Source organism: Schistocerca americana, chromosome 1, assembly GCF_021461395.2.
Source record: "Schistocerca americana isolate TAMUIC-IGC-003095 chromosome 1, iqSchAmer2.1, whole genome shotgun sequence".
NCBI lineage: Eukaryota > Metazoa > Arthropoda > Insecta > Orthoptera > Acrididae > Schistocerca > Schistocerca americana.
This window is the reverse complement of record NC_060119.1, coordinates 727,788,453-727,801,278: the sequence shown is the minus strand read 5'-3', so window position 1 is coordinate 727,801,278 and position 12,826 is coordinate 727,788,453. Positions and strand designations below refer to the sequence as shown.

Below are 12,826 nucleotides of genomic sequence, written 5' to 3'. Positions count from 1 at the left end.
ATGTCCTTAGGTTAGTTAGGTTTAAGTAGTTCTAAGTTCTAGGGGACTGATGACCACAGCAGTTAAGTCCCATAGTGCTCAGAGCCATTTGAACCATTTTTAGGGTTTTGGAGAAGGACCAGAGAACCTGATCGCAGCAAGTAGTTGAAAAGTAATTTATCCCATCAATATGTTGGTACATTTATAGTTTTGCGCATTGATCTGCACAGTCGCCATGACTTTCTTCGATGTACACATTTCATACGTGTTAACATACAATTCATAATGTATATGGAGAGAGGTACATTTTGCCGATTCTAGATGTCTTACTGTGACATAAGAGAGATGGTGCACTTGGTCATTGGCGTGTCAAAAGCTCACTCACATAGATCTGTGTTAACAGGCCACCTGTTGCCACCACCCGACGCAGGGAATGGGCCTTCTAAAGACCTTTATCCACCGAGCCAGTAGCATCTCAGACGCAGATAGCATTCAGAAGATAATTGGACTGTGTCGAAATAGTGTTCCTTGAGAAGTATACTATTAGTCAAATACAGAGGGCGCTACATACGCGTAAACGACGATGAAAGGACGAGGGCGGGACCTTCAAGATGACAGTTTACTTGTGAGATTGGGAATGTTTCTGCAAAAATACGTAGGGCACAGAGGTCAGGCCAGAGCGGTGTTTCGATTTTGCAACAAAAATCCCGACGATCTTCGGATCGGTCAACGACGACTTAAAGCTGCCCAAGGCAAGGGTGTACTCGATATCTGTCGCGTTCGCGAAATCTTATACAGAGCAAGCCACGCACACCGTAACGAATTGCTTTGGGGAGCGTCAGCGGCATATTTGCCTTCCAGTCGCCAAATCTGCCATTACCCAACACTATATTTATACTGATTATTCGAAAGACTGCAATAAAGTAGAAATGTACCCAAACTCCAAACATCTGGGACCATGTTATCAAGAATTCAATACGATAATCTAAGAAACTGGTCAATCGGAACTACGGTTTCCATACTGTCATTGGGAAACTTCGTATTTTTATGGTGTTACTGAATAAACCCAATAGATGCGATATTGATAAGGGTGGCGAGGGCGTACCAGTACGAGACTTAGATTAAATTCTCAACTAATGCCTGCTTAGCATCTTACAAGTTTATAATTCGTGCACTCGTGAAGAGGTTAGTGCACTTTCGTGAGTATGCGACATAAGATGGCGAGAAGTCTCTACTCCAACATTTAGTGACAACACGTTGCCGTCGGTTTCCCCAGATTTCATGGAAATCTGACAAGCAGTTATACTAAAAAAATTGTTCTTCTAGAAGAATAACCTAACCACATTAGTAACTCTTGATATAATAGATGAGTGTATACTTCCTGCCGGCCGGTGTGTCTGAGCGTTTCTGGGCGCTACAGTCTGAAACCGCGCGACCACGGTCGCAGGTTCCAATCCTGCCTCGGGCTTGGATGTGTGTGATGTCCTTAGGTTAGTTAGGTTTAAGTAGTTCTAAGTTCTAGGGGACTGATGACCTCAGAAGTTAAGTCCCATAGGGCTCACAGCCATTTGAGCCATTTTGTAAACTTCCTAACAGATTAGCTCTTCGTGCTGGAATGATTTTCGATCCTAGACTTTTTCCTGGAAACATGCCACAGTACCCCCCCCCCTCTCCCGCCCCCCCCCCCCCCCCACCAAGCCACTTTCCTCCACGTTCTTTTTACCTGGAATGTTCATTCAATAAAGTTATGCAGAAGAACCCCTGTCGGGTTTGGAAAAGTACGGAAGAGGTAATTGTGGATTGATGTTTTGAGTGAGGTCGTGAGGTGTGCTGTGGCGATTCTGCCTGCGAAGGGCTTAAGTCAGCGTTCGAGTACTAGCCTGGTATATTTATCATCTACGGTATCCCTCTTTAATTGTGGCGAATTCTAGAGAATCTTGGAGGCACAGTATTTTTTCTCCATCAGTCATCTGATAAGTTTGATGCGGACTACCATAATGCATTCTCTTATGCCAACCTCTGCATCTCAGAGTAGACGTTGACGTCCTTGATTATTTTTCGAATATTTTTCAATCTGTCTTTTCCCCTATAGTTTTGCCCTCTACGGGTCCCTCTTGTATAACGAAATTTATTCCCTTATGTCTTAAAACATCTCCAATCATTCTATCTTTTCTTCTTGCCAATGTTTCCCAGATATTCCGTTCCTCGCTGATTCTGCGTGAAACCAACTCATTTCTTTTCTTATCACCCACTTAATTTTAAGCATCCTCTTATAACGACACTCCTCACACGCTTTGATCCTCTTCTTTTCCGGTTTTTCACAGTCCATTATTCATGATTCACTGGCATACAATTCTAGGTTCCACATGTGTATTCTCAGAAATTTCTTGCCCAAATTAAGATGCGTGTTTGATACCAATAAACTTCTTTTACTGAGTAATGCCCTGTTTGCCTGTCTAGTCAGCAGCTTAAGTCCTCCTTGCATCGTCTTTTAAGCGTTACTTTGCTTCCAAGCTAGAAGCAATCCTTCACTTCGTCTTCTACGTGGTCCTCAATTTGGACGTTAGGTTTATCCTTGATCTTACTTCTACTGCTCTTCAGTTCTTTCGACCTCCTTGGGTTTACTCTCAATTTCTACACTGAAGCGTCAAAGAAACTGGTATAGGTATGCGTATTCAAATAGAGATATGTAAACAGGCAAAATACGACACTGCGGTCGGCACGCTTACGTAAGACAGCAAGCGTTTGGCGCAGTTGTTAGATCGGTTACTGCTACTACAATGGCAGGCTAACAATATTTAAGTGAGTTTGAACGCGGTGTTACAGTCGGTGCACGAGCGATGGGACACAGCATCTCCGACGTAGAGATGAAGTGGGGATTTTCCCGTACGACCATTTCACGAGTGTACCGTGAGTATCAGGAATTCGGTAAAACATCAACTCTCCGACATCGCTGGTGCCGGAAAGAGATCGTGGAAGAACGGAACCAACGACGACTGAAGAGAATCGTTCAACGTGACAGAAGTGCAACCCTTCCAAAAATTGCTTCAGATTTCAATGCTGGACCTTGAACGTCAACGAAACATCATCTATATAGGCTTTCGGAGCCGAAGTCCCTCTCGTGTAGCCTTGATGACTAAACGAACAAAGCTTTACGTCTCGCCTGGGCCTGTCAACACCGACATTGTACTGTTGATGACTGGAAACATGTTGCCTGGTTGAACGAGTCTCATTTCAAATTGTATCGAGCGGATGGACGCGTACTGGTATGGAGGCAACCTCATGACTCCATGGACCATGCATGTCAGCAGGGAACTGTCAAGCCGGTTGAGGCTCTGTAATGGTGTGGGGTGTGTGCAGTTGGAGTGATATGGGACCCCAGATATGTCTAGAGACGACTTTGACGGGTGACAGGTAAGTAAGCATCCTTTTTGATGACCTGCATCCATTCACGTCCATTTTGCATTACGATGGACTTGGGCAATTCCTGCAGAACAATGCGATACCCCACACGTCCAGAATTGCGACAGAGTGGCTCCAGGATCACTCTTCTGAGTTTAAACACATCCGCTGCTCACCAAAATCTCAGACATGAACATTATTGAGCATATCTTGCAACGTGCTGATCAGAAGGTATCTCCACCGCTTCGTACTCTTGCGGATTTGTGGACAGCCCTGTAGGATTCATGGTGTCATTTCCCTACAGCAGTACTACAAACATTAGTCGAGTCCATGCCACGTTGTTTGCGGCACTTGTGCGTGCTCGCGGGGGCCCTAAACGATATTACGCATGTGTAACAGTTTCTTCGGGTCTTCAGTGTATATTTGATACACGTTAGTCTGCTCATACCATTCAGAAGGATCTGTAACTCTTTACAGTTCACTGAGGATAATGATGCCAACATCGAATTGATAACCTTTCTCCCTGTACGTTAATCTTCATTCTTTTATTTCCGTCATTGCTTCTTCGAAGCACAGGTTTAAAAGTTGGGGAGGATGACTGCATTCCTACTCCTAGGCCTTTTTTATGCAAGCACTTCTGTTTCAGTGTTTCATTCTTACTGTTACTGCATGAGCCCAGTACACACCATATAATACCCGTCTTTCCCAGTAGCTTATACCTGTCTTCTGAGAATTTAAAAAATATTGCACCATTTTATGTTGCCGAACGCGTTTCCAGGAGCGACAAATCAAGTAAGGGTGTTTTCTTAAGTCTTTTCTTTCTTACAAAGCGCAACGTCAGACTTGCCCTTACTTTTTCTTAAATCGAACTAATCGTCGCCGAACAGATCCTCTAATCTCTTTTCGGTTCTACTGTATATTATTCTCGTTAGAAACCCGCATGAGCTAGCTGCCAAGCCGATCTTGTGACAGTTCTCGTGTTTATCTGCCTTTGATGTCATCGGGATTGTGTGGATCACGTTTTCCGAAAGTCATAATGCACCAGAATTATTAGAGGACAGGGACATAGCCTGCCATGTGGATGCTCGACTAGTCTGTGATGCGGCTGCAGCCCTGCAGCACAGAGCCTGCGCCCCTGCCTGTCACAGCCGTTCACGCGTCCTCCTCATCCCCCACTTCCTCCCAGGCTCAGTCTACTCCCCTGCCGTGAGCGGACCTCTGTGTTGCCTACATTCAGGACACATGGCTCCCACTTCACTTAATGTACCGCGTTTCGCAAACAAGACACCACCATCACAGTGTGTTGTCTTTGTGGTCTTCAGTCCAAAGACTGGTGTCATGCAGCTCTTCTTTCTACTCTGTCTTGTGAAAACCTCTTCATATCCGACTAACAACTACAACCTACAACTTTCTGAGTCTGCTTATTACTTTCATCTCTTGGTCTCCCTCTACGATTTTTACCCCTCCCGCACTTCCCTTCAGTACTAAATTGGTGTTCCCTTGATGCCTCAGAATATGACCTACCAACCAATCGCTTCTTCTAATCAGGTTATGCCATAAATTTCTTTTCTCTCCAATTCTGTTCAGTACCACCTCATTAGTTACGTGATCCACCCATTCTTCTGTAGCACCATGTTTCAAAAGCTTTTATTCTCTTCTTGTCTAAATTGTTTCTCGTCCATGTTTCATTTCTATACCTGACTACACTCATTACAAATACTTTCGGAAACGACTTCCTGATATGTATATCTATATTCGATGTTAACAAATTTCTCTTCTTCAGAAATGCTTTTCTTGCCATTGCCAGTCTACGTTTTATATCCTCCTCACTTCGACCATCATCACTTTCAGTGTCTTATTTCCTAATCTAATTCCCTCTGCGTCACCTGATTTAATTCGACTGCAGTTCATTATTGTCGTTTAGCTTTTGTTGATGTTCATCTTATATTCTCCTTTCAAGACACTGTCCATTCCGTTGACCTGCTCTTCCAAGTCATTTACTGTCTCTGACAGAATTGCATTGTCATCGGCAAACCTCAGAGGTTTTATTTCTTCTGCCTGGACTTTAATTCCTACTCCAATTTTTTTTTTTGTTTCATTTACTGCTTGATCAATATACAGACTGAGTAACATTCGGGTTAAGCTACAACCCCGTCTCGCTCTTTTCTCAACCACTACTTCCCTTTCGTGCCCCTCGGCTCTTATAACTGCCATCTGGTTTCTGTATAAATTGTAAACAGCATTTCTCTTCCTGTATTTTACCAGTGCCGCCCTTAGAATTTGAAAGAGAGTATTCCAGTCAACATTGTCATAAGCTCTCTCTAAGTTTACAAATGCTATAAATGTAGGTTTGCCTTTCTGTAACCATTCTTCGACGAGAAGACGTAGGGTCAGTATTGCCTCGCGTTTTCCCACATTTCTCCGGACTCCAAACTGATCTTCGCCGAAGTCGGCTTCTACCAGTTTTTCCATTCTAGTACTGTACAGCTAATGCGCAGCACGGGAGAGTGTAATTCAAAATGAATATACTAGCTGCAAACGCATACGACTATTTGATGCACAGCGTTACATAGAAAAGAATTACAGAGAATGTAAAAGAATCTTAGAAATTTCTCTCGTTGCGCAAGTGTAGCTGAATCTGTGCAGTGTTCTGTGCGAGATCGGCACAAAAGTTATACGCCCCATATTTCTGCATTGAGCTGTTTCAACAAACATCTATACTGACAAGCTTGAGCAATGGCTGATGCCATAGCTTCATACGAACCCCACAGATAACATAGTACAGTAAGATAGAGCTCCCCCACATTGGGTTAGGAAGACACACGCATTTTTAAATCAGTAAATCGGTCGTACTGGACGCTGTGTTCTGATCGTGGTCACCTAGATCCCTGCACCTGACATCTTTGGGCTTCGTCTTATGGGGTTACGTGGAAGACTTTATGTATGTCTGTTCTTTGCCGAAGACAATTACAGAACTGCAAATGCACGTTTCTAATAGGTTCGCGTAGGTGGATCTACATATGCTTCGGAATGTAGGGTGTGAAATGGATTATAGGTATGATATTGTCCGTGTGACTAAGGGTACTGATATAAAACATCTGAAAGTATGTAGGAATTTTTTTTAACTTTCTTCTTTCTTCTCTGTAACTTTTACCGATGTACCGTTGTGCATTAATGGAGTAGCCCTCCTTGAACGCATTAAAAAAATTAATTTTCGATATTTTTATACAAAATAAAAAGTAATACTAAATCTAATGATACAGTTTTATCCTTAGACTTTTGACTTTATGAAGTTATTTTTGAGGCCACATCGGACGCTTCCTGAAACCGCTGCACCAAACGGAAAAACCCCTGTAGCCGGAACATTGGTCATAGGCGAGAATTCCCGAATGCCCGCTTTTGGACCTGTAATAAAACAATTTTGTAAAAGTCAGTCTCAATATACGTTCCGTCACCATACATAGGATGATTGAAAAACATTAAATTTTAACAAAATGGTCACGTGCTGAAGCACATGTCATTTTCTTCGCCCATAAAATCGTGATCCAAAAATAGATATTTTAAGATATTGCAAAATGGCTACATACGCCAATAGAGAACTCAGTTTAGAATGCTGGCATGAAATCCCGATCAAAATTATATGTCCCGTTCCAAAGTCACGTTTCCCGCCAGTTTGAAACATACGGTTCCGAGAAAAACGCGTTTATAGTTTTGGATTACTTTTTTTTTTATTTACTTTAGTTAAACATATCTCTAGTCAGCGATCCCTGGACCATACAGCAATCCTTCAGGATCCAAAAGGAGGTGCTCCTCCAGCTATTCACCCCCCCCCCCTCCCTCAACCCCACCCCCAACCCCCGCTTCGAATGGTTTTCGGAGAGACATTTTCACAGAGCGCCTTGCAACTCGATAACGGAGTTACTGGACAACTTTCGATGAACACTGCAATAAAGTAGACATCCAAGAGTACATTTTAAGCCGTTAAAACAAAATCATTTTTTTTAATTTTTCAAATATTATATAACTATGGCCGTTTGTAATAGCTTTTTTGTTTTAGAATATACCCTGCATAACCGTATCTCGTGAACTGACTATTCGGAAAACCGATGGGTTCCCATCCTTAGTTTAAAATAATTACAACCACTTTGTTCCTGAGATACAGTAGTGTGAAGAATACATGATTAAATTTGTAACTCATTTATTGGCGCGAAATTTACCACACAGAGCTTCCAACGCTGACAGCAACAATAACTCTACCTAGATGGGCATCAGTTCAAACTGAGGTTGGATGGCAGGTATGATTACGTCATTCCATGCTTCTCCAACCCTGCTCCAGAGTTCGTGGCTGGCGAGTGCTGGTGAGCCAGTCTCTCGACAACGCATGACCAGAGATATCAATGTCAGTGAGACAGAGAGTCAATGAGTGTCAGTGAGTCAGTGATATGAAGAACGAATTGGCTAGGGCAAGGGTCGAATATCCTCTTTATTGAGACAGGCTGGAACAGTACAGACAAACTGCAGTCTTGTTTTAGCTTTCTGAAAACCTCACGGAGACCTCGAAGATAGGATACAGCCACCAGCATTTACAGGACAGAACTGTAGCGCCTGCCGTCCATATCACCTGCTACGCGAACCAGAGGGGTACCTGGAGGTACCCTAATCCCTCACACCATTTGCTGGCTCTGTACGATAACGACGATGCAGTCTGGCAATGTTCGTTCAGCTCGTGGTTTCCATACATGAATACGGCAGTCGCGGTGATGCACGAAAAAGCAGGACTCGTCTAAGACGTTGTGGCGTCACTTACTGTGTCCAGTATTGTCGTTCGGCGCACTATTCTTTCCTCTTTGGTTCCTGCTTCTAGAGAAGCCGCAACAGTTGATGCTGTTTTGACAGTCTGCGGCTCCAGACATTGTCGCACTGTCTGTGCGGATGAGTGCTGCAGACAAGCCTACTTTTTGACTTAAAATACATGGCGTAGTTGTACGATTCTGCCAGTCATAGCGAACAATACGTGCGCCATGTTGGGCGTTAGTCGCGTGGGGCCGTTGAACCCCGTAAGGCGTTGAGTACAGGCCTCCTGAAACCATCGATTCCATTTTCCCATGACAGTCATGGGATTCCGACTGTCGTGGGCGACATTACCGAGAGAAGGCGAATTGAAAACTCCAAATGACACGATCCTAGCGTTGTCGATTTCTGACATGTGCTAGTTTCTCCTTCTTTCACGAAGCATAACACGACCTTCTCACAGGTCTCCATTATTAAAGTGCGATTGTTGAATGAGAAACCCACTTTGTACTTTTCCCTCATATACATCACGTAGAATGAGTTATTCCTATCCACTTCGTGCGGATGCACTGAAACGCTAGTCATCTGCATATCGAAACTTGTAGAATATTTCATGTCAGTTTGACGTTTGTTGCAAGCTTCCTTAAACTTGCTACAGTTTTAATGGCCAACACTGTACAGTAAGACTAACTGAATGAAATTCCGTCCCAAGAGGCCTTGGAAGGCCCGACGGTACCGACCAATCGTCGTGACATCCTCAGCCGTCAGGCGTCAATGGATGCGGATTTGGAGGGGCATGTGGTTAGCACACCGCTCTGCCGGCCGTTGCCAGCTTTCGTGACCGGGGCCGCCACTTCTCAATCAAGTAATTCCTCTACTGTGTTCACGAGGGCTGAGTGGATCCCGCTTGCCAACAGCACTCGGCGGATCCGAACGATCACCCATCCAAATGCTTGCCAAGCCCGATAGCGCTTAACATAGGTGATCTGTTGGGACCGGTGTTACTACTGTCACAAGGACGCTGACACAATAAGACTAACCTGATGTATAATTAACAAATCGAAATGAAAATATTAAAAATTAACAAGAAGGTTACTGAATCGGATGATATGCTTATGTGCGAGAGATTAGAAAAAATCCATAAGTATCGGTGATGCATATCGCTGTTGGAGCATGGAACAGTCTAGAGGAGAAATTTACCCGCTAGTGTATGACAAATGGCTGATGATGATTACACGAATATCAAAACCAAATTATTTATCTAAATAATATTTCTGTTAGTTTTTGTACTGGCCGTAATTTGCTCCTTGCGGCCTCTGGTTACACATATGCATGCGCGCATATTCACTACCGTGAAACGGACCGGACGAACAGGCTCCTTTTGAGCGAAGCAGAAGAAGAGAAATCTAACGTTTGGAATACCGGTCAGTGGGGCAGTTCTCTCATAACTTTTCAGACTAGTTAGCGATTGTTCCCATAGTTGATACATAAATGATTTCACTTCATCACAACCTAGCTGTTTCCAGAATGAGATTTTCACTCTGCAGCGGAGTGTGCGTTAATTTGAAACTTCCTGGCAGATTAAAACTGTGTGCCGGACCGAGATTCAAAGTCGGGACTGCTCACCCGCGAAAGGCAAAAGTCCCGAATTTGAGTCTCGGTCCGGCACACAGTTTTAATCTGCCAGGAAGTTTCAACCTAGCTATTCTTTCAAAACCAAACATTTCACTATATATTGACTTACCTGCACCTAGTGCTGACTGCTGCTGTTATACAGGCAATCAACTATAGTCCGAGAGATACGACATTCCAGTACTCTAAATATTGCTAACAATACCTTTCTTCTCCACGAGGACTTGAAATGATGATTCGCTGGACACATCATTGTGAATATGTTATTACGTTCAAATAGCGTTGATAACTCGAAACCAATGATGTTTGAAGATATGAATCGCTATGGAATTTTCACGTTGTGTTGCTGTTCTAATATCGTTTCAGATACACCTTCTATGTATTGTTATTTTTAGAATCATTGTTAATTACCCAGCCACACGTGTAAATCAGCCGCTTGCCAGTTGTTTCGGTACACATTATCTTCAAAACATGTATAAAAATCTTCGCTCTATTAGGACATAAATAGATGGTCAGTTTCTGATTAGTGGCGTTATAAAAACGGTTGTTGTTTGCTCCTGAATGCTTCAGAAATACGGTAGTAGCTTCATGAGTTACGTAAAAGTATGGAAATGGTTCCACCAATGCAAGTTTGCAGTATGTGGGTGATGGGACAACAGTAGTTGAGCGTTTGTCACGCTCTTTGTGTATCAAACTAAAATTATAATTAATGAACATGTTAATGCATGAAATAACGAACACTGTGAAATCTGACTCACAAAATAAATACCGCTTTGCTAGAACAGACAAATGCTGCCTTGATAATTCAATAAACGTCATAGCTCACTAACCGTTATTCAGATTAGTGGCATTAATCAAACACATGCTGGTTCTCACATTGCACAATCTACGCTCAGTCAGCGGTTTACGCGTAAATATTCATAGATAGCAGTAAATATTGTTGGCTCCTGCCAGTAAATTGATAGACATACGTTAGACTTAAGCTGACCATTTAGTAGACAAACTAAATTTCTTTAAAGACAAACTACTTTAAATTTTATTTCGTGTTATTGACTTATACGATAAACAAGCAACAGTCGTCGAAGACTATCACGTTCTGTAGGTAATTCAGTAGCTTACTAATGTCTGTACGCCAATAAACTGAACTCGCTATTTCTACAGACTAAAAGATCAGCATCTCGGAAGCCAACGGAAAGACAGCTGTCAGATTGCCAGCGGAGAATTTCCTGTTACAGCAGGTCAACCCCAGCGGAGGGGAAACTTCCAGTGCCGGACCGGGACTCGAAACTTGAACCTTCTCATTCGCGGGCAGTGCTGTTATCGTTTGGCCCATACAGCCACTGCTAGTGAGCCCCCTCCCCTCACAACTTCGATTCTGCCAGTATCCCCTTCACCTTCATGATGTCACAAACGCATACTCTCCTGCATACTCCGCTGGAGTACCTCTCCTGGAAAAAAGGACAATGCGGAGAAATGATCTTGTCACAGTCTAGGAGTTGTTTTCAAAATAAATCTTTCATTCCGCGGCGGACTGTCTCCTGTTTCGAGTGCAGGTCTAACACACACAGTTTTAATCTATCAGGATATTTCAAAACAGAGCACACTCCGTTGCAGAGTGAAGACATTGTGGAAACACATGGTGTTGTTTAGGCGAAGAAACAGACAGCGATAATTCTTACTAGCATATCGATAAGATTTTCCACATGACTTCGCAAGAAGAAGCCAAGTGAAGTCAGGTCGTGTGAACGAGATAGTCACGAATGTGGACCTGTTCCTTCCGTACACCATTCACGTAACGTCTTATGCAGCTGTTGGCAGAGACTGGCAAACTTAGTAGGTTCTCCATCATGCTGGAACAAAATAATAAATTTGCAAAGCGACTCCGTACACTGCGCTTGTCCATCCTCTTGCTGCTTAGTATGAGATCCTTATCGGATAGGATTGGTGGAAGACATCGAAAAAGTTAAAAGAACGACGACTTGTTTTGTATTATCGTGAAACAGGGGAGACAATGTCACGGATATGATAAGCGACTTGGAATGGCAATCATTAAAACAAATACGTTTTATATTGTGGTGACATCGATCCAAGAAATTTCAATCAGCAACCTTCTCCTCTAAATGTCAAAATATTTTGTTAAGTTTCTCCAGTAGAAGGAGAAATGACCGTCGTGTTAAAATAAATCAGAGTTCGCACGGAAAGATCTAGGTATTCATCCTTTCCAAGTGCTTTTTGAGAGTGTAATAGTAGAGAAGTAGTCTGAAGGCGACTCTGTGCACCCTGCCAAGCACTTAAGTGTGAATTGCAGAGTAGTCGTCTAGATGTAGATGTAGTTGAGAAACGTGCACATATAAAGTGTTGATGGGCGAGCGATCACTGCTTTTTCCGAGTCAGCAGTCCGTATAGATAGTAGTTCTCTGTTCTCTGTGTTGTGATAGCTGTCGCCCTGTTTCACTTGACCGTTGGAACGTTCATGGGAAACATAGCGCGTGTCGAACATCTTCTTGAGTGTTAGGCCCTATATAACCCTTCAGCTCTCCAACAGTTTGCGTTTGTTTCTTCGTACACGAAAACCATTTCTGTAAATTTCAAAAACGAGTACTATGGTATTTCACTAAGACTGAACGCTTGTCCACTTCAACCTGCAAACGCAGATTGCAATCTAAAGATCTTTATATCGATGCTACCAAGTCAGTGACACGTCAAGTTATCAGCAATACAGCGTTGGAGCTTACAGTCCCCACTCCTTATGATATAAGCCTACATTTTCCACGCTATGCTGCAATGCTATCAACGCCGCACATTACAAATCAGTTTATGACCTCATACAAACTACTCGTAATACATGTGGTTTCCCGAATTCCACTGGCAGAGAATGACGTATCAAATATTTTCTGTTTCTGTAACATCTTTCAAAGTTTGTGTCATTACCACGTTGACATCCTGTATGCTCAACGTCGACGAGTCTTATGCCTTCGCCTTCTTTTTATATACGTTGCGCCTTCCGTTCCGATTGACACAG

General features: G+C 43.0%; 1 protein-coding gene across 1 annotated transcript in view; it reads left to right on the top strand.

The window, feature by feature from the left end:
- Positions 1-12,826, top strand: part of LOC124610551 (cyclic nucleotide-gated cation channel subunit A) — a 270,115-nt gene that overhangs the window by 190,722 nt on the left and 66,567 nt on the right. The window lies entirely within an intron of this gene.